At 41.5% G+C, this 22,712-nt stretch overlaps 2 long non-coding RNA genes across 2 annotated transcripts in view; one reads left to right on the top strand and one right to left on the bottom strand.

Annotated features, from left to right (window-relative positions):
• LOC310676528 overlaps nt 1-22,712 on the top strand; it is a 719,806-nt gene that overhangs the window by 676,447 nt on the left and 20,647 nt on the right. The window lies entirely within an intron of this gene.
• LOC310676550 lies at nt 3,875-20,201 on the bottom strand. The gene is made up of 2 exons (XR_014510609.1): nt 20,076-20,201; nt 3,875-4,318 (listed from the first exon to the last, which is right to left on the bottom strand). It is a non-coding gene; the product is annotated as an uncharacterized lncRNA (long non-coding RNA).

The following is a 22,712-nucleotide window of genomic DNA, read 5'->3' as shown; positions in this document are numbered from 1 at the left end:
TAAAAGCTTTCATTCAGTCTAGAACCCCGATAGTGCAGGATTCCAGACTGTGGAGGATGGAGAATTCAAAGGATGTTAAGCCAGATGGGCTTAGAACCCACCTTCAAACCTCCCCACTCAACACTGAAATGTCACTATCTGACCAAATGAAGACATCTGAAGGCAGCCCTGTACAGGGAAGTTATTTAAATGTTTGAGGTTTTTGTGTTTTAATACTTTGTTGGAAGCTGTCCAGAATGGCTGGGGCAACACAGTCAGATGGGTGGCATAATAATAATAATAATAATAATAATAATAATAATAATAATAATAGTAATAACAACAACAACAACAATAATAATAATAATAATTTATTATCATCACAGTGAGTAGTTATGGTATTTCCCTCCATAGAACCCACTGCTAAACTTTTGCTAAATCATAAAAATGAATAATAATGAATAACGTAGAATAATGAAAGATAGGGAGCTAATTTTTTAATATTAGTTATCCACCCTTCACCATAAGATCCCAGGAAAGATTATAGGTAATAAAACAATCCCACTTCAAAATACTATATATGCTTACTATGCAATATTACATACACTTACATTCTAGAAATTATTGTTAGCATTGATAATAATTTGATTTACATCCTGCCCTTCTTCCTGAAGGTGCTCAGTGAGTCCCAGTAACTCATTATCACTCCTTAGATGGAAGAAACCTTGTCATCTGTTGAAAAGAAGTTAGAAATCATAACCTTTCATTGCCAATGGAACTAATCACACGTACCCAGCATTTTCCTGGTACTCTTTTAAGAAAAACTTGGTCAAGGTTACGTACACAAATGTTTGGCGCCAGGGTTCACAAAAGCACATCCATTACCCAACTCGGTGTGATTTTGAGTGATTACACTGGCTGACAGCGATAATATCAAGTAGCCAAGAAGGTAGCTAGCTGGCTAGAACAGAGCATCTGACGCTATTCAGCAATGCCTTTGGAAAAAAAGTGCTCTCGAATGCAGATGGATGCTCTTGCCTGCCAGAAGATAAAGAAGAGTAATGTGCGGCTATTTGACATAATGGGAGCAGTGAGCCTATCTGAAATATTCACAGCACGGCTGCACTCCAAGGAGCCTCGTCAGGGACTAAGAAGAAAACAAACCTGTCCTAACATTAGCAAATGTACATGAGAATCTGCCTTCCACAGAGGGGAACTTAGCCACAATAGACGAGGCAGTGACTACTATATTCTTAGTAAATACCTTGTGTTTATCTATCCAAGAGTTTAATAGGGCTTTTCCTGCAAGCCTCTATTTATATCTTCAAACTCACTGCTCATGAGTGGGTAGCTTTAAAAGCCCATAATTAATTAATATGCAAAATGCAGCAAAATGAAACCAAGGTCAGCAATGTGAAAGTGCAATCCTTAATTCGCCCTAACGGGTGAGAAGGTGTTAGTCAGAAATGACCAGAGACTGAAATCAGTTTTTATGAATTTATTTAGCAGAAAACCAGTAAATGCGTTTTGAAAGTTAAAGCACAAAGGATATCAAAAGTAAATCCAAAGCCACATTATGGAGAAGTGAATCTTAGGAAACGGTAAGATATAAGAAACATTATGTGCTAGGAAAATAAATTACAAGGATCACATGGAAAAACAAAATAGAATATGAACATGCAATCTTAAACCACAAATTGGAGTAGCTAATCTATGTCAAGACTACAGCATGGTAAACTGGGATTAATTAAGCTTAATTAGTTAGAAGGAAAATATTGAAAATATTTAAGCAACAGATAAAATTACTATTACAAATGGTAAGTATGGCATGCAAAGCTAGCAATAATGTTAATCATTTTTCAACTCTGCTTTGATTTACTGCCTAGACCTCCCACAAGTCCAAACTAATCGAAAGCTTTGCTATGTTACAGCTATATAGCAGCTTCTTCTAAACATTATCAAAAGAGGAAAGAAATGATTTTATAGCTACCTATAGAAGCAAGGAAACCTATTCTTTAGTGCTAAATTGGAACAAATGGCAACCTTCAGAAAACCTGATTGCTGCTTGTTCCAATTCAGCACTAAAGATCAGGTTTCCCCAGGAAAAAGCGGTTGGGCAAACAGGTGTGTGGATAAGTCCTCAGCCCTGTTTATAGTTCTATGTGTTTGCTTGTAAGTTGCGTTGGGTTGCCTTGGGCAAGAGAAAGCGTCTAACTAATTCAATAAATAAAAATAAATAAAATAAACCACAGGCCAAAACTCTTTGGCCAAAGTTTCCTTCCTTTCCACTCCATAGCTCTCTGTGGTGATAACTTTGACTGTGTAAGGTGATGGGGAGAGATTTGGTTTAGTTGCTTTCCTGAAGACTATTTTAGCAATGATGGCACGGCAAGGCCAACACGTCCAGTCAAGAGCTGTACTGTAAAAATACCTCCCTCAGGGAGTCTTCCTGCATCACTAGTGACCCCTATCATTTTATGAGGTGGCAGCACATAGTCCTGTTTCCCCTCCCCCCCAGTGCCCATTTACAGATCGGTCTGCTATGCCAAGGGCACTAATTAATATCTTCATTGCTTATACAAGAGTAGAGCGCAAACAGTGGAAGGAAGTACAGTCTCAAGTCAATGATTTAACATAAATGCTGATTTCAAGCATGGGTGAGTTGGGCATCATCTTTTGCTCAAGACTAGAATTGACTTTATGTGAAACAGCAAATGTAATTTGTAGGCTTCATTGTGACCTAATGCAACATAGTTAGAAGGAGCTTGTTGGCATCCTGTGCCCGTGATGTGGGATCCTTTTGCCTGTATATCTGAGCCCAGTGTCTTTTTTTGTGCTCTCTCTCTCCAGCTCTCTATCTTCCCCCCTTCTCTCCCCCCCATTTGCACTTGTTTTTCACTGACATCGTGGCCTTCTAGCTGACCTGAGTCAGCTACCAGTTCCAAATCCATTAAAATCTGTGGCTGCACTGTGAGGTGTTGGGAGAGTGAGAATGGAAGAAGCATTTTCAGATAAGAATAATAGACCTGTCTGTCAGGATCACTTGTCCAACAAAAGATAAAAGTAACAGCTCATGGAGTACTTTGTTATGTGTATGTATAATACATTTATAAATCTCTTCTTACCCTCTTATCAGAAAGAGCTTGAGCTGCAAACGCTTCCTCTCAGGGCAGGTGTTCCCACCTGCTTCAAGGTCTGAGGCAAAGGAGCTACTGTGACGTGGGCAAAGGAGCCATTAATGGAAGGCTGCTTCATTTCTGCAGTGCAGTTTTAGGTGCACACACCTAATATATTTTAAAGAGTATGTCCCGAAGTGCATTTATTGCAGTGCTGCCCCCGGGCAGAAGAGATTTGTCCCCCTTTTTGTTCTCTTCATTTCAGGATACATGAGAGAAAAGACAGAGGGAAGGGAAAGGGGAAGGTTTGCCTCTTGGTCGCACAGCTCTCTCCTCATCACCTTCAACTGCATCCTCACCTGCTTTCCATCCTTGCAATACAATGCAGGTTGTTGCTTTTTGCTCATGTTCCGCACTTCATGGCAGGACATAGGTCAGGACATGGAAGGAAATCTCACCATGCTAGAATCCATCCTGACTCACCTAATGCCAGTGGCCGGAGTGGCCCCAAACAGAATAAACCCCCATTTGGCAAAGAGACTGCAACATTCCCTGGCATGGATGTCCCATGATGGAGAAGATGTAAAACGAAAGGTCTGCAGGACCAAAGTTTCCAGGTTATTGTGTTTCTGAAGCCGATTCCCCGGTTTCATTTTAAGTCCTAAGAACATAACAATTCCTTCCCGTTATGTGATGAGAAAACAAATGCCATTCCTGCACAATGGAGTACTTTTTAAGATCCCAGTATGTGTAGTTTAAAAAAAGAAACAATCAGAAAATGAAACAGAGTAATATCTAGTGTTCAATGGGCCCCCTATATGGCAGGAATTTCTAGCATAGAGCTGAATCCAATTTTGGAAAATAGAGGAACAATGTACCATCTGTCATGGAAATATTAATTTTCAGCAAGTCAGAGCTGAGTTGCTCTATAAAAGACAGTAGAACTCAAACACTTATTTCCATGTACATCGTCATTCCATATTCCAGCCTCAGAAGTCACATAAATGGCAATCTTGGCACTTCTATTGTTTTTCTGCTTGTAGAACTTAAGCAGAAATTACCATCAGGATTGACATTTGCCTTGGGTCTTCTCTTTCCAAATGGTTCTCCATACCAGACGGTGAGAACTGTTGTATTCCTCTTTCATATGCATGAGTTTCACCTTGTTGGAGGGAGAAATTATATATCACAAGAACATCCAGGGATGCCATGTAGGTCCCATTCTGCAAAAAAAAAAAAAGTATTTATATTTGAGCTTTGACTAATACATCAAGGTCATCAATTCAGAAGGAAGGCTCAGACTGAAGAGGTAGCAGAATATATTTTTTTATTAATCTTCGGAATGCAGACCACAGCAAAACCAAATGGAACGAGTGCAAAGGAACTGGAAATGATCTGAGAGCAATAGTGCACACAGGAGAAATGTAACGTGCTCCACAATGCAAAATTAATGGTCACCTCCAAGCAATAAATATACTTGAAGTCACTTTTAAAAATGGGAAGTGGGGGAGTTTTCATTTGCCTGGGATATGGAATCAAGCATTGCAGGATTTTCAGAAGGGCGCAGATTTTGAAAGCTGTACCTGTCTATCTGCTGCAACTAATTTAGAGTAGTCCCACTAAGGACTGTTGTTCAATCTTCAGCTTCAGAAGACTGTATTTATTTCTTGATATTGATTTATATTAATTTTTATATTACAGTATGGCAGAACACTAATGAGAATCTCCACAATATTAATTATCTGATAGCTTCATTGATAGATAGATGTACTTTATATCCCTTTATCCTATAGGCTCTAAGTAGCTTTCAGCAGTTTTTTCCCCCTTCTAAATGTTGATAGTTCTGTCCCCCAAAGACTAGTACATTTTATACACAGTCCAGTATATTGTGCACACAGGCAACACACAAATGCTAAAGAAGTTAGCATTAGCAGCATGATGATGCAATAAGCTTGAGTCTGCTATTTTAAAAATACCTGCCTACCTAGGCTCTTAGAATTCCATCATGGCTATTCCTTTTTACTTTTGAAAACATTTGGAAAAACAAAAACTTGCAAGGGGGCAAGCACAGAAACTCCTGGGTCTACTACTCTGAAATTTGTCAACATTAATCCCCTGGGGGGGGAGCTACTATGTCTTCAGGTTTCATGCACCTATGAACAACACTCAAGAGTCCTGCCTGTTTTTGCTTCCCAACATATGTCAATGGAAGGAGTAAAGCATCGGTTTTCCAAATATGGCTTCTGATTATTAGACGAGCAACAACCCCAAAGCCATCCATATTGGACAGTGGCCCAATTCTTTGCACCACAGCGAGCCCTGATGCAAAGGGGGGAGGGGGCAGGGGTACCAAGAACATAAGAGAAGCTCTGCAGTATTAGCCAAAGTCCCTCCCAAGGCCAGTATCCTGTATCCCACAGTGACCAACCATTGCCAGAATATATGGTGATGGGTTGGATGCAGATGGACCCTAGCTAAGTGGCAGAGCCCATAATTTGCATGCAGAATGTCCCATTTTCAGTCCTCCACTTAAAATGATAGGTCGTAGGTGATAGGGCTTCCCCAGGACGATGGAGAGACACTGCTGGTCAGAACAGACTGTTGGACAAACAGCCTGATCTAATATAATGCAGCTTCCCTGCATTCCAAGATGGCTCAATTCAGTGTATGGCAGCTTCATATAACATGTTTTCACAATGTTCTGTGGACAAATGGCACCACTCAGAACTTACCTGAGTGCTCTTATAATCTTGAAGACCTCCTTCAGCTGTGGAGTCACAGGATCCACTTACCCCCTATTAGTGCTGGAAAAGGCCTCACATGTGTTGTTTGGTGTGTGGGTGTGTGTGTGGGTGGGTATTTTCCCTTCCTGTCTGAATTCACCCAAAGCTTGGCACTGAGGGATTCAAGTGTCTGGAAAGCAAACCTTATGAGGAAAAACAGTTCTGAATTCAAGGGGACTCAATCCATTGCTCAGCTGCACACTGATGCATGTGGGTTTGTTTGCTCTTTATATTGGAAAAAAATATCTGATAAATCATCATCATCAGCGAAGTCAAAGGAAAACAATCAGTGGCAGCACATAGTCCAAACTGTGGCAGGTATCCCCAGGTGTCAGGTGTCATTGCTGTTGTCCCACATGCTTCAATTAAATATCAAGTCTCTTTCCCCATTAATATGTGCTGTCTGATCTGCAAACACAGTCACATCTGTTAGGCTTTATTTCAGGAATGTGATAAATAAAGCAAATGCTAATGAAAAACCTGTGTATGTTTTTCTGCTAAACCAGGGGTCTGCAACCTTTAAGACAAAAAGAGCCACTTGGACCCATTTCCGAAGAAAAACAACTACTGGGAGCCGCAAAACCATTGTGACATTTAAAACAAATATAACACTGCATATATTGTTTCTTATCTCAATGCTATATATACAGGATCGTGCAGTCAGCTGTCAATCTCAAGAAAAAAAGGACAAATTAATAGCTAATTAAAATATTTAATGTACAACCAGGTAACCAGGTTAATGGGACTTTTGCTCCTGAACCTCAGTACCCAGTGTCTGCACATCAGGGCTGTAAGACGTCACCTTCATTTTCACACAGGCTTGCAAGCTGTCATCTGTGAGGCGTGATCGATGTTTGTTTTTAATATAGTTCATGTTGGAGAAGACCTGCTCACATACATATGTGGAACCGAAGATCGACAGGACTCCAAATGCATACTTTTTCATGTTTATATAAGTGTTGGGGATGGCATTCCATGTTTCGAATACAAGTTTGTCCTGTTTGGGAAGGTTTTCAATATCACTCCATTTATGATTCTGAGCCAGAATGGCCTTCTGACGGGCAACATCCTCAAGAGTAGCGGTCAAGCATTTGAACTTGGACACCCATATATCTTTGTCGGCTATATCGGCCAGTTCCAGCTCAAGATCAGGTTGACTTACACCTGCAAATGCAGTCATATTCAATAGGGATGGATCGATCGCCAGGGGAGTGACAGGGAAGGATAATGTGTTTTTTTCCTCTCTGAACTCACAGAATCGTTTCCCAAACGAGCTTTGCATTTCGGTGATTGCAGACTTGAAATATTCCAAATTTATCGTATCATGACTTTGTTTGAACTCTCTCAAAGAGGGAAAGTGAAACAGTGTACCTCTCTCGAAATCTTTGACAAACACTGTCAACTTGCGCTCGAATGCCAAAACCTCCTCCAGCATGTGCAGGGCTGTGCCTCCTTTCCCCTGAAGGGTTGTATTTAGCGTGTTTAGATGGGCTGTCATGTCTACCATAAAATGTAATTTTTCCAGCCACTCTGGCTGTTCCAGCTCAGCAAAGGTAAGCTCTTTGCTGGCCAGGAAGGTTTTTACTTCTTCCAAACATGTGACAAAGCGTTTTAGCACCTCACCTCTGGACAACCACCGGACCTTGTTGTGGAGCAGGAGGTCAGAATATGTGCTTTCCACCTCATCCAATAGCAAACGAAACTGACGGTGGTTTAAACCCTTTGCCATTATCTTATTAACAATCTGAATGACCACATCCATCACTTTTGTGCATTCGGGGGGAAATGTTTGAGCACACAATGCCTCTTGGTGCAGGATGCAATGAAATGACAGCAGCGTTCTACCCAGTGCCTTCTGCAGTAGAGCCACAAAGCCCTTCTGTGCTCCTCTCATGCTCGGTGCCCCATCAGTAGCCACTGAGACCAGGAGGTTGGTGTTTATTTTTTTAGCACTGAAAAAGTCCAGGACAGCCTTGCAGATATCCTCACCCCTTGTTTGGTCTTTTAGTGGTATCAGTTCAATCAGTTCTTCCTGTGGCCCAAAAGAGTTCACATATCGGCAGAACAGCGCTATTTGTTCAATATCACCTTTATCTTTGGACTCATCACAGGCGATGGAGTACGCCACAGCTGAATTAATGTCTTGAATTTGCTGTTTGCTAATGTTTTCTGCCATTTTTAGGGTTCTGTCTTTAACAGTCTTCGCAGACAGAGGCATGTCTTTGATTTTCTGCACAATTTCATTCTTGTTTTTGAAGTCCGTGTATAGATGTTCCGAAATCTTAATGAATGCTTCTTTTACATACTCTCCATCTGTGAACGGCTTCCCATGCTTGACTATTTCCTGAGCGGCTACAAAACTAGCATATGTTGTGGAATTTGCAGACTTCACCCAATTCTTGAAATTATTTTTGCTCCTATCAACCTTCCTCATAAGTTCTGCAACAGCTTTTCGTCTCTCATCTCCATCTGGATATTTTTCAGCAAAGGCTGTGTGTTTATTCTGGAAATGTCTTGCAATATTTGACTTTTTGTTGTTTGCAAATTTCTCACCACATATTAAGCATACTGGTAAACCAGTCTTGTCAGTACAGAATGCAAATGATTCTGTCCATGTATCATTAAACATTCTGTTTTCTTCAGAAATTTTTCTTTTCTTGCCTTTATCCATGGCTGGCCTACTGGGGGTCCAAAACAGGGACGTAATTAGAAACCAGAGGGCCCCATAGCAAAATTTGCTATGCCCAATAATCAATGCCCCAAAATGCCATAGAAAATTAATCAAGGCCCCAGTGTACCATAAATCATAATCAGTGCCTGATGTAAATAATAATTAATAATGAGGGCCCAATGTCATCCTCGTCATTATAAAAATAACTTTTTTGACACTTTTTAAATTATTTCTTTGTTTGACCCCTCAGAATTACTCCTCCTCAAAGAAATAAACGTTAAATTAACAAGTTATCTTTTTTTGAGTGTGTGTTCTTCACTCCCATTCAAAACAGTGACCAGCGTACATGCCCCCTTTCAATGCAGCCTGCTTACAGTACAGAACAGAAGGCCAAATTAATTGTGAACAATGTGGTGACGGAAGAATTTAAGATTGAGAAAGGAACGCGACAAGGGTGCCCAATCTCTCCACTGCTCTTTATATCGGTCCTGGAGGTTTTGCTGAATATGATAAGAAGGGATCAGCAGGTTGAAGGGATACAGGTGGGGGTTAAACAGTACAAATTAAAAGCATTTGCTGATGACCTGGTATTAACTTTACAGGAGCCGGAGACTAGTACTAAAAGAGCACTGAAATTAATCCAAGATTTTGGTCAGGTAGTAGGTTTTAAGTTAAATAAAATGAAAACAAAAGTGCTGGGAAAAAATTTAACTGCAATGGAGAGAGATAAGTTCCAGAAGGAGACAGGACTATCATTGGTTAAGAAAGTGAAATATTTAGGGGTTAACATGACTTCTAAGAATGTCAACTTATTTAAAGATAACTATGAAAAATGCTGGTCTGAGGTGAAAAAAGACTTAGAAACATGGTCAAACTTGAAACTATCATTGTTAGGCCAAATTGCTGTTATAAAGATGAATGTACTGCCAAGGATGCTGTTTCTATTCCAAACATTGCAAATTGTGGATAAAATGGATTGTTTCAAGAAGTGGCAGAGAGATATCTCTAAATTTGTCTGGCAGGGCAAGAAGCCTCAAATAAAATGTAAGATATTAACAGATGCTAAAGAAAGAGGTGGATTTGCCCTGCCAGACCTTAAACTTTATTATAAATCAGCCGCTTTTTGCTGGCTGAAAGAATGGATGCTTCTTGAAAACACTGACGTTCTGGACTTGGAAGGTTTTAATAATGTATTTGGTTGGCATGCATATCTTTGGTATGATAGGGCCAAGGTCCATAGGGCATTTAAGAACCATATTGTTAGGAAAGCACTGTTTAACGTTTGGATAAGGTACAAAGATTTGTTAGAAAATAAAACCCCAAGATGGTTGTCACCAATGGAAGCGAAAGCATTGAAAAAACTCAATATGGAGGCCAAGTGGCCGAAATATTGTGAAATTCTGGAGCAAGAGGGAGACAGGCTAAAACTGCAGAGCTTTGAAAAATTAAAGAATAGAGTGAGAGACTGGCTCCACTATTATCAAATAATGGAGGCATATAAATTGGACAAAAAATTAGGCTTCCAGGTAGAAAAATCAAAGTTGGAAACAGAATTGTTAGAACCCAAAGTTAAAAATTTGTCAAGAATGTATAACTTGCTGTTGAAATGGAATACCCAAGATGAAATGGTGAAATCTGTTATGATTAAATGGGCACAGGATGTCAGACATAACATTATGATGGTTGACTGGGAACAGTTATGGAACACCGGTATGAAATTTACTGCATGTAATGCCTTAAAGGAGAATTTAATGAAAATGATGTATAGGTGGTGCCTAACACCAGTCAAGCTTGCAAAAAATCTACCATTTGTCTGACAATAAATGCTGGAAATGTAAAGAAGTGGAAGGGACTTTCTTTTACCTTTGGTGGACGTGCCCAAGGATTAATACCTTCTGGGAAATGATATATAATGAAATGAAAAAGGTATTTAAATATACCTTTCTGAAGAAACTAGAGGCCTTTCTCCTGGGCATGGTCGGCCAATTGGTGTCAAAGAAAGATAGAAATTTTTTAATGTATGCCACAACAGCAGCAAGAATACTCATCGCAAAGTACTGGAAGACGCAAGAATTACCCACTCGGGAAGAATGGCAGATGAAACTGATGGACTACATGGAAATGGCGGAAATGACCGGCAGAATCCGAGACCAGGAGAAGAGTCGATGGAAGAAGATTGGAAAAAAATTAAAGTATATTTACAAAAATACTGTAAAATTAATGAATGTTAGAAGTATATTGGAATGAATTTACACAGTTTCAGCAGAAGGGTTATTAAGAATGATATGAACATTAAGTGTTAATGCGTTAAATTGGGAAATTGAAAATTAAATGGTATTATGATAAATTAAAGATTAAATTGAAGAATAGGGAAAGGATTTGTTGAATTAGATAATTTGAACTAGACTACAAAAAAGGGAGGTGCGAGGAAGTCGAGGAAATAAGCTAGTGAAAGATGTGGATATAAAATTTGGATGTGTGTTTTTACTTTTGTTTCTTTTTTTATGTTGTATTGTTGTATTGTTTTTATTTCAGTTTCTATTGTGGATGTATTGTTTGTTGAATTTATGTATTGCTTCCCCCCCTTTTTAATTTTTTATTGCCTTTCTTGTTATAAGTATAAAATATCCAATAAAAATCTTATTAAAAAAACAACAAAAAACAATGCAGCCTGCTTACAAAGGTGGGAGGACAAAGACCGGCAAGAAGCTGTTGCATAACGTCCCCAAGGAAAGCATTAGCTATTCACCAAACTTTCCCCTGCTTAAGTTTAAAAAGGCAACTAAAAGGCAACTTAAAACGTTTTTAAAAAAGCAACTAAAAAGGGGCTTGAGGCAACTAACTCCCACGTGGAATTGCCTATAGTAAGATGGCGGCCGCCTCAGAAGACCACGTGGGCAGATAAGATGGCTGCTGGGGCGATCCGGTTACCCAGCAACGGCACAGCTGATTCCGACGCTTTTAGAGCCTCAACCTTCCGCGTTAAAGAAAGCAGCCGGCAAAGCAAGCGTTGGAGCGCCGAAGCCACCTCACCCCCACAAGGAGAATGCTGCGCCTGTGACCAAATAGCAAGGACTTACATTGCTAGAGACAAGCCCCGACGCTACCACAAGCCTCCCTCTCTTTGCGCCGCCCAGCCTCCCAAGAAGAAAACCCTGCTTCAAATGGTCACAAAGCACAAATTCCACGCAACCGCGACTTGAAATAAACGTACCCCACAACCTGATCCGCCAGGCGCGCCGAGTCCTCCCCAGGAAAGGTAAAATGCGGTGATGTGCTTGCGTAGCGCGCTGGGCTCCCAGCGGCGAATCGATAGGCAGCAAGCAATCCAAATGGAGAGATTTCCGGCGCGATCAAGGTGCTCCAGGTAAATGAGCGAGTGATCCACTTGTAAGCGGCTTTTGTGTGTTTCCAATCGGAAATGCGCCTCCGCCCCTCGCCTCCGCCCCGGAGCCGCAACAAAGGTGTTAAAGAGCCGCATGCGGCTCTGGAGCCGCAGGTTGCCGACCCCCGTGCTAAACCATTCACATGTAAGAATTCTCGGATTTATATAATCTCCCGTGATTAATAGCATCTCCTCCTTTGTTATGTGCCTCTTTGTCGAATCAAAGCCCTTCCATTACTTGCTTGTCGCTGGGAGGAGGGCATGAGGGATGCACTGAATCGAACCTTCTTTCAGTTAGGCCACATATACACTAAAGACTGAAAGAAGTATGGTATTAATTTTCTCTCCCCAGAGAAGCTTGGGAGATGTAGTTCTGTGGACTAAGGATATTTCACAGATAATTCTTATCATTCTCACCAGGGTCCCCCTCCCTCCAAGTCCTGCTATATCAATTGTTTTGATTTAAGATGCCAGAGCAGAGAGGGACATTTCCATGCACACAGCCACCCGTCAGCTGCACCACTGTGTTTATTAGGAGGGAGAGGTCAGCACAGTGAACACACTGCAGCAGAACCTATCAGCGGCTTGCGCCTCTGGGCTCCCACTGCACTGACCTCCTAGCCATCTTGTCCTTTCCTTTCCAGTAAGCACAGCAACATGGTTGACTAGGGGTTAGGTGTGCAGCACAACTCCTCTCCACCAGCTGCCTCTGGTCCTGAGACTTTCTGCATGTAAAGCATGTTGTTATGCAGTGCTGCAAGCCCTAACTTTCAAGATCCTGTAAACCAACACTAAAAATCAACAAACAAAAAGAGCAGATAATGATATTTAACCAACAAACAATCTTTAGATCAAGTACAGCATAATAGAGAGAATATATATAATATACACAACAGGGGCTTTATAAAAAAAACCAGAAAGATGCTAGCCCTATTCTGGTGTTCATCCTCTGAGTTACATCGCTATTTGCAGTGTCACCCTCCCCTGCACAGCAGGTATAGCTAAGGTGTGATAAAGAAACTCAGGCAGACACCGAGCTGGATTAAAAATGGCAAAAATTTTATTGATTACAAATGTAGATAGAATTTTGGCTCAGGTATTTGGTGTATATCTGTTCTAGCTTCCTGCTGGAGGGCTGAAACTTAGGGTGATGCCAAGGATTAGGGCCTCCCCGTGATGCCAATCTACCAAGGTGGCCCTCCAAAGACTGTCACTGGAAGTTTTATGGCCCCCATTTGGCTTCTGGACAGAGACTTCCATTGAGATTCCTCTAAGGAGTACCCTGACTACACTGCTGGTTCATGACAGGATGTGGCACCACTTCACTCAAAATGACTAGGATTCCACTCAGTGCCTCAACCACCAAAAGTTGTGATGTTTCGCTATGTGTAAACCAAAACCTCCAGACAGACCAGTTTGTCTGCAGGCAAATTCCTTCCTGGCCACCACTGGCCACCATAGCAAGGTTGGGCAATAAAGGAAGCAAAACCATGGTTAAACAAGGAACCTAGGAAGCAAAATAGGGTTAAATTTTATAACAAAAGCCTTGACTTTGAATGCAATAAAAGGCTAATGATGCACAATTACAGGAGCATGAAAGGGAGGGAGTCAGGTGCAGATGGCTTTTATGCATTGCTGGTTGACCGCTGTGGCCGCAGCCAATACGCAGTCCACCAGCAAGGCTCTATTCACTGGTGGGCCACTGGTTGGCTCCGCCCATCACTATATAGAACCCTAATTTCCAAGGCTTTCACATTGCACAGAGAGCCAACACAAGTAGAGCTGGCCCCCTGCTGCAGATAGTCACCCTTTAATTCATGGAGGGTGATGGAAAGATGATGAGAGACAAAGCTGTCACCCTTGCCTTCCCACTCTTCTATACTGGTTGACCCCAGAAGATGAACATCTCAAAAGAGCTCAGAGCTATTCTAGTCAAGATCATGTCTATTCAGTTTTGTACATATTTGAGAGGTGAGGAAGGAAACACTTGTTCCATTTTGATTACAGAGAATGTGGCACAATGTACAATATTTATAAAGGTGAATTCAGAAGTCACAGAAGATTTCTTACTTGCTGTCATGTTCTTTATTCATGACTGTTTGCTCCTGTTCCTTTAGCAAACTATATTGACTTGCTTTTAACCGCTAAAAGTATATAAAAATTCCAACCTCAGGTTCTTTCCTTTTTTAAAAAAATAAATCCCAAAAGTATTCAGAAGAACACTTTGTTTCATGCTGTAGTTGCTTCTATTGAATATTTCACTTCGGCAGTAAAAGTAATATTTCATATTTCCCTGGGCATCTTTGTAAAAGTCCTGTAAAAAAAGAAAATTAGAAAAATATTGCACAAATTCTCCTGCAATGTGTTCATAGAGCAAGTTCAGTGACCATGACACCCAACCATCAAGACTTGCATTTACAGGGGGTGGGGAGTAAAGTGAGGAAGACCCTTCATGAAACCTGCAAGGCCAACCTCTGCTTTCCCTTAATTTTAGTCGTATTAGGATCCACTATCCTTCTTTACAAAACCCAGCAGCTAAAGGGCACCAATGAATGGTAGGAAAGCCTGTAATCTGAAGATCACTGACAATGCAGGAATGTCTGAGGAAACTATTCAGATGTTCTAACCACTACACCAGACTGGTTTCCCTCCCCCAGTTCCAATAATTACGCTATCCAGTTACCTTGGTTCTGTTTCCTTACTCGTTACCTCTTCTCAATGCTTCTAATTGAGCCCTGGTTGAACCTCAATGAGCTCCTTTTCAGATTATCATGCATATCCATCCCTAGGCATTCTAGATTCTTCATCAACCCTTTCACCTTGCTGTTGCCCTCAGCTCTCCTCCCAGCCTTTTCCCTTAGGCCTCATCTTTCCAGTCAAAGGCCATCTCTACATGGAGGGTTGGTTTACTTTATCTTCAAGCAGCTGCCTGAAAAGAAGGGGCTAGATTCACTTGATTTGTATATCATTATGCAATGCATATTCCCTGGTGGAGCTGATGGGGGAGGGGGAACTGGTACCCAGCCCTTCTGAAGAACTGAAAGAGAAAGAAATGTAGTGCTTCCTGTGCCACACAGATCGTTCTTCATGATGGAGTGGTCTGTTTTGAAAGAAACTGGTACACTTGCAAGTGCCAGAGAAAATATATATACACAAAAGAGCTGTTAGTATATATAGGAAGAAAGATACAGAGAGAAATATATCACCCACTATGAATGATGAGTGGCATTTCATGCCACAAGTGACTTCAACTGAATCGCTGGAACACAAAAGCAGCAGCCTGCAAGGGACTCATTAGGTGCGCAGAAAAGGAGCAGCCTTAGGTACTCCGGGACAAGAAAATATGGACAAAAGTTGACTCTTGGGGATGGAAATATGTCACCAGCTTTTAAGAGACTCATTGTGTAAACTGCTTAATTTGAACTGATGATCTGACAAATTTGTTACTTGCCCTTCATTGCAAAGCAATATCAGAGCAGGGAGCATAAAACACACACACATTTGTGGAGTCAATCTGGTGCTCCCCATGGTGCATTTGCACTGCACCAACCTCCCCACAGTCTCCTCCTTCCTTCCCATCTGGTAAGCAGCAGAGTCCCATCCAGCAACCAGCTTCTGCTCGTATTACAACCAGGAAGTTAAAACACAATCACAACAGACACCAATGCCCATCAAATACCTAAATAAATAGATGCCCTCTTCAGCTTTCATCTAAAGGTGACAAGGGATGGAGCCATCCATATTTTAGATGGGAGAGAATTCCACAATTGGGGTACCACCAGTGAGAAGGAGGATGATGCCAATCAACATTAAATTTTAATATGCTAATTCATATTTATAGCACATTCAGAAATAGTGCCTGTAACTTTAATAGAAATAGAAGACATCTCAACAAAGTGGGGAGGACTCTGAGCAGCTGACTTCTTTGCCTTTAGTCCGGCTGACTTCAGTCTGCTGTCTAGGTTGATGTGCAAATTAGAGGCCCCTGCTCACTGGACTTGGAGATGAAGGAAGCTGGGTATGTTTAGTCTGGAAAAGAGGTGATATGACAGCCATCTTCAAATATCTGAAGGACTGTCACATGAAAGATGGAGTAATGGATTCAAATTACAAGAAAGAAGATTCTGACGAAACATTTGGAAGATATTTCTGATTGTGAAACCGACTATCTAGGAAGGTGGTGGACTCTCCTTCACCGGAATTTTTTTTTTAAAGTATTTGAGGGGATAAACAGTGTTTGGATTGCCATATGTCAGGGATTCTTTAACTGTGATTCCATCATTGGAAGGGGTTGGACTAGATGACCCTCAGGGTCCCTTCAAACTTTATGTATCTATAGTTCTAGGATAGTACTCCAGATGACTTCTTCAGGAGAGGGTTGTTTTCTGACAACCCTGCAAATGAGGACTATCCTTGGCAGAACAGGAGTCATGGTCATCCTACATCAGGAGATATCTTAAACTTTTTGCTTCTACGCATTGGAGGAAGATGGTGTTTTGCTGAGTGCTCTTCTCCTAATAAAAATACATTATGGAGTGTTGCTAGGATTTATCCAAGGCCAGTAGCACACATTCTTCATTTCCTCAAGGGGTGAGAAATCCAGTAGTAATATTAAAAGGTTTAGTATCCTTTAGATGAGAACACACTGGAGACTTGCAGTATTTGTTCTATTTGCAAATATGCAAACTGGCCCTACTGAAATTAATCAGGCAGTAGTGGACAGCTTGATGGAATAGTACAGTGAGTTCAGCATGGTGCAAATGCGCCATCAGGAACACTGGATTGGCTTTGCTGGTGTGTTTGCACTGTGCCAACCTTGCAGCACCTCGCCCCTTTCCCTTCAACACCCCAGTTTGCAGCAGCAACAGCTCAGTCAGGGGGTAATCAAGTGAGCAGCACTTCTATGCCATCTACTACTCATGCAGAATCCTAGTGGCAGGTAGAAGAGCTTCTGTTCCTTCTCACATTGGCTCCCATAAGGGAGCTCCCGCATTCTTGAGATGTTTAATCTCTGGCCATATCACAGCTTGCTCATTCTCTTTTTCTGCCTCCCAGTTCAAGCTGCAAACTACTTCTAAACTACTTCCCTGCCCTTCCCCTCACCTGTAGGGTGTCTCCTTCCAAAGGCTGGGGAGAGAGATTTCCCTTTCAGGAAGGAACATTTAGCATACTTTGATCCAGTCCCTGATTAACTATGAAGGGAAACATCAACCAGTCAGCTTCACAAAGGTTGGTCCCTCAGCATACAAATCAGGATCTATTTAATAGAACCACACTTATCAAAATACTTCCATTTTCTTTTGAAGAGACAGCTTCCCCCAATTATATTATGGTGATTTCTCAGCCCATTTATTATTGTCATTTAGATTTTAGAAATGGAAAACACATCAACCTACAATTCAACCATTTCTGTAAAAAGATGATGCCGTCGAGAAGGAAATAGTGTTAGTGCTCCCTCTAGTGAACTGTGCCTGGGCACAGATCTGTTGTCATTGTTCATTCTATTCAAGTGTGCTTTTTTATTAACCCAAAGTTTGTTTGTTTTTTATCTTGGTGAATACAGTCATTATGGGGAGAGAATATTTCCAATCTCCAGAGAAACTTAGGTCTCATTGGGGTGATGTGAACACATTTTCTATGTTTCTAGAAGATATTGCCCATTTCCATTCGTAAAGGTATAGCCTGAAAGCACATGTGGCTACCTTGGTGGAACTAAATAGGTGCTGGGTCTTCTAAGTGCTTGGATAAAAGACCTCCTGGGAGTCTCATATATGGCCCTTTCAGTCCCACAAAGGGAGAAAGGCAGGACATGCACGTTCATAATAAATATATAACACCAACCGAGCCACCAAATAGCTCCACAGCCTTGGCATGATGGGAAGCAGTGATCAGCCCACCTGTCCTGGGCTTTATTTAGAATTGTGTCTGGCTACATGGAGGACTGATAAAGAGGTGATTTTTAAAGCACTTTGTATGATGAAGCTGCTATGGAAAGTGTGCACTTCAAGGGCCTCTATAAATACTTTATGCACTTGATAGTATAGATTTATTAATTGCTATGGGCCAGAATCAGCTAAGTTGTTGCGCTAGCAAAAGCCAGTGCAATGAGTCCTGCTAGTGCAATGGGACTTGCCCCTCTTCTCCCCTCACACACCTCCTGCATCCTGCCCAAATCTCCTCAGCAGAACCCCCAGAACAGCACATGGTGGAGGTGGAGGGGAAGGGGAGATCATTCCACCTGGCAAGTAGAAATGCTTGTGCGGATGGAACAATTGTTTTACTGCTGTGCTGAAATCCATCCCATGTAATATATGATCAATGATAAGCTTTCATGATCAATAGTTCATTTCATGATGGCTTTAAAATGTTATCATGTTCTGATAATCAAACAGAGTGATTGGTTGGATTGCTATACTTGAAATGATTTAGTATTTGGCTCTTATTGTAATGATGTATTCATTAGCATTTTGGGGAATTGCTTTCAGCATATTTAAATAAATAAACCGAACTATTTCCCCTAAAGCAGGAATGAGGAATCTTTGGCTTTCCAGGTGTTTCTGGAATACAACTCCCATCATGGAATACAACTCCATGCTTACTGGGACTGATAGGAGTTGGAGTCCAGAAACATCTGGAAGGCCATAGGTTCCTAATCTCATCTCTACTCTAAACATCATAAAATAACTAGGTGTCTCTCCCCCCCCCCCCCAGTCTAGTTACAATCTCTTTTCAAGCTTCACTCCATTGAAAGAATGGCATGACAGGGTCTGATTCCTTTCTTCAAATTTTCCTACTATTCACTATCATTGACCACACACCTCTGAAACCATCTCACCTGGCTGTTTGTCTTGCTGTAACACTAGCAGCAGCAGCAACACCAGAAGAACACTCTCCTTTTCCCTTACCTGGATGGTTGATGCTGAGATGGAAACAGAGGCAGCGTCCCTCCCTCTCTCCCTGCCACCTGAGTTAGTTCAGCGGTGACCTATCTGCCAGGGATGGAGGGAAAGGCTTCCCTGCTTGCTCTCCACAACCACAGACACTGCAGTTCCATAAGGTTAATAGTGAAGTGGAGCTCTGGGTGATTCTGCATGGATAAAAGTAAGTACGTCTTCACACACAGCACATTGTTAAACTATGGAACTTGCTCCCTCCCATGAGGCAGTGATGGCCACCAACTTGGGTGGTTTTAGAAGAGGACTGGACAAATTCATGGAGGACAAGGATTTCAATGGCTCGTAGCCACAGTGGCTGTGCTCTGGCTCCATGGTCACAGGCAGTAATGTTTCTGAATAGCAATTGCTGGAATCCTCTGGAAAGGAAAGTGCTCTTGTGCTTGGGTTCAGCTTGCCACTTTCCCACAGGTATATTGTATATGGCCACTTTGGGAACAGAATGCCAGACTAGATGGGTCTGCAGGCTCATCTCATGTGAAGAAAGGGTCAAGGGTTGAGTGAATAAATTAGTAAATTAGTTGGTGGTGAGTAGGATGGAGTTCTTCTGTGGCTCAGATTACAATGTGAGCCAAACTGTTGAGTGTCATATAATTCTCACCTCAGATTGAAAGCAAGCACCACAAGGAACCGTGGATGTTGAGCAGAGCTCTGGTTGGAGATATTCAGTGACTCAGCTGTTTGCATCCCTTTTGCCTTCTTAAAGACGGTGTCTGCAGTATTATCATTAGCATTCAGTTTAATAACTGAAGCACAGGACTGTTGCTGAAAATAGACTCTAGTAATAAGTCCGGAACCTGTGGATACACCTGGATGATAGATCTGTCAATGTTTATTAGCTGTTATACCTAAGTGGAACTTCAGAAGCAGTTTAGTCTAAATACTTGATGATGATTGCCGTGAAAATTTCTGAAGGCTCTTTACCAAGATTAAAAACAACACAGTCCTTGCTTGCAGACTTCCAATATAACAATCTAATCCAATCTAAAAGACATGATTGCGGCGGTATATGGGGAGGTAGCATGAAAACAATCAAATCCAGGTACTAATTCTTCTATAAATGTTTAACAACCAACACAATGCCTACTTGGGGGGGGGGTGTCTCTCAGAGAGGAGGAGCCAAATACCACGTGTCTTGGGGACAGTCAAGATGAAGAGTTGCTGCCTTCATGGCCTCTGATGACCTACCCCAAAGTCATCTGGTTGCCTGTTGAGCACTGTCAGAATGCTGGACTATAATACCTTGTTTTCTCCTCTGAACTGAGTTCCAGATGCAGCCCACAAAGATTTGCATAGCAGGGAGTACACTCCATGTGCCTGTCAAGAAAGTCGGGATGAAAGATGATGCAAAAGTCAGATAATAATTCTGATTTCTAGTAAAGGTCTGTGAACATTTAAGGGCATTAACAAATTGTCCAGTAGCACCTTAGAGACCAACTAAGATTGTTCTGGGTATAAGCTTTTGTGTGCATGGACACTTCTTCAGATACCAGATAACTCTCCATATCTGAAGAAATGTGCATGCACACAAAAGCTTATGCCCAGAACAATCTTAGTTGGTCTCTAAAGTGCTACTGGACAATTTTTTAATTTATTTCGACTGAGTCAGACCAACCTGAATTTAAGGGCATATTTGACCAACACAAAACTGGAGCATTTCAAAAGCTTCGAGGGTTGATCTAACAAACCATACTGTGACATTGGAATCCAGGTTTACCCATGGAAATGAAATATTCCCCAGAAGGGCTCCTTTTGTTCTCAAGCATCGTACGCGATCAGCTGTTGTTGGCATGCAAGGCATCTGCTTTCTCTGTCAGTGGACAAGGGATGGCCACCATTCTTTCATTGTCTTGTGTTTCATTTTGCCTGGCTATTGACGCCAAACAAGAGCCCCTTGATGCTTGTAAGTGGAAAATGGATGGCGGAGCAATCTGTTTATACAACCTCATTTCACTTCAAAATGGCTCTTCAATTCTTCTCTTTTGAAATGATGTTTCTTCTATGAATACTTAGAAAACTCTATGGCTGCCCAAATGAGCAGTAAGGTTATTTGCCGGATCCACAGCCAAACCCTTTCCATTTCTAAATAAGGGCTTTAATGTAAGGCAGCAAACTATTTAACTCAGATATGTGAGCATTGCTTTTCTATCTTGTGTCCTTACTTGTGTAACTGCATTAATTCCTCTGATTGCTCTTCCCAGAATTGCTGTTATTGCATTATTGCTGTTGACCACTCTGAGCACCATTTGATGGAAAAGAGGAATAAAAAGTTAAGAAACCCAAACATAAAGAAAAGATATCCCTTGTCAGCGTCATTTCCCATAGACTCCCTTCTTTGACTGCTCCATGCTCCCTCAGGAAGCCTTCTCTCATTCCCATAGCAAGGCTATGTGCACCACAATAGGCCTATTTGCCTCTTGAGCAGGCATAGGCAAACTCGGCCCTCCCGATGTTTTGGGACTACAACTCCCATCATTCCTGACCACTGGTCCTGTTAGCTAGGGATGATGGGAGTTGTAGTCCCAAAACATCTGGAGGGCTGAGTTTGCCTACGCCTGCTCTTGAGTTTCACCCCTTACTCAGGGGTGTAGGAAGTAACTTCTGGCAATATCCCACAATGGAAAACTTGCAATTGAATCACATTCTACCTGAGCACATGGCGAAAGCCTAAGGAGAGATACAGAGGAAGACAATTGACTCTAAGAGAAATGCAGCTACAGGTCTTGACTAAGCCTGAAAATGTTTGGGCTGAGAAATCGGTGCATAAATGACTATGGATGTGAAAGTTGATGTTTGCAAAGTCGATGCTAGAAAGCAGGGGAAGAGGTGTGTATAACACCTTAAGGTGGCCTTCCCCATATGGTACCCTCCAGATGTTTTGTACTATAACTCCAGCTAAGATTGGACCATATCAGCTCCAGTCAAGACGGCCAGAGCGATGGGAGTTGTTGGGAGAAGAGTCCTAATGTCTCTGAGCTGCCTCTTACAGATTTGCAGCCTCAAATGTGTTTTTTTTATTATTTTAAAAAAATCTATCAATTTGAGCAGACAGTTTGAAGCTTTACAGTTCATTTGTTCCATTCACATTCCACCCTAGAACTAAGTTAAATACATAATAAATCAACACAAGCCTTTTCTGTTGTTGTTTCTTCCAATTTCTCAGAAAAAGGATTACCAGCAAAGCCCTAGATTTGCCTATTTCGGTGATTGCTCAAGAATGTCTTACTTTTGTTTACAGAAGTTGTTTCATTTTTTACTGCATGTACAATTAAATTATATTTGAATCCGGAAAAGCCCCCCCCCCCACTTGCCCCCCCTATTTGCTGTATCAGTTGTGCATTAAAAATAGAGTGACTATGTTTCAAAAGGGTTAAAATACATATTTTCAGGAAAAGTGACAGTAAGAACTGCATGACAGGTAGGGACACAGGAAGCTGTCTTATACCGAGCCTTGCCATTGGTTCATCTGACTCAGTATTGTCTACATTGACTGGTAGTGGCTCTCCGGGATTTCAGACAGGAGTCTTCCCAGTCCTACTGGGAGATGCTGGAAATTGAAACTGGGACTTGTGTATTCAATGGCAAATGCTTTCCTACCAAGCTACAGCTCTTCCCCACAATGAGGGGAGATAATGGTGGCTGAGCAGTTTTTAAAGTAATGCTTTGGTTGATCTTTTAAAAGACTATTCAAAATTCAAATCTTCCCTTTTTAGCTTTACTAATCACATTTACTGAACCCATAATGTTTTATGGGAATTTTATTTTAAATTGAAAAACAGGCTAGAGTTGTCTGATACCTCTATAAGACGAGTGGCAGAAAACCTG

The sequence above is a fragment of the Podarcis tiliguerta genome (assembly GCF_965153285.1).
Source record: "Podarcis tiliguerta genome assembly, chromosome: 4".
NCBI lineage: Eukaryota > Metazoa > Chordata > Lepidosauria > Squamata > Lacertidae > Podarcis > Podarcis tiliguerta.
Note: the sequence above shows the minus strand (reverse complement) of the source record. Positions and strands in the feature narration are given on the sequence as shown.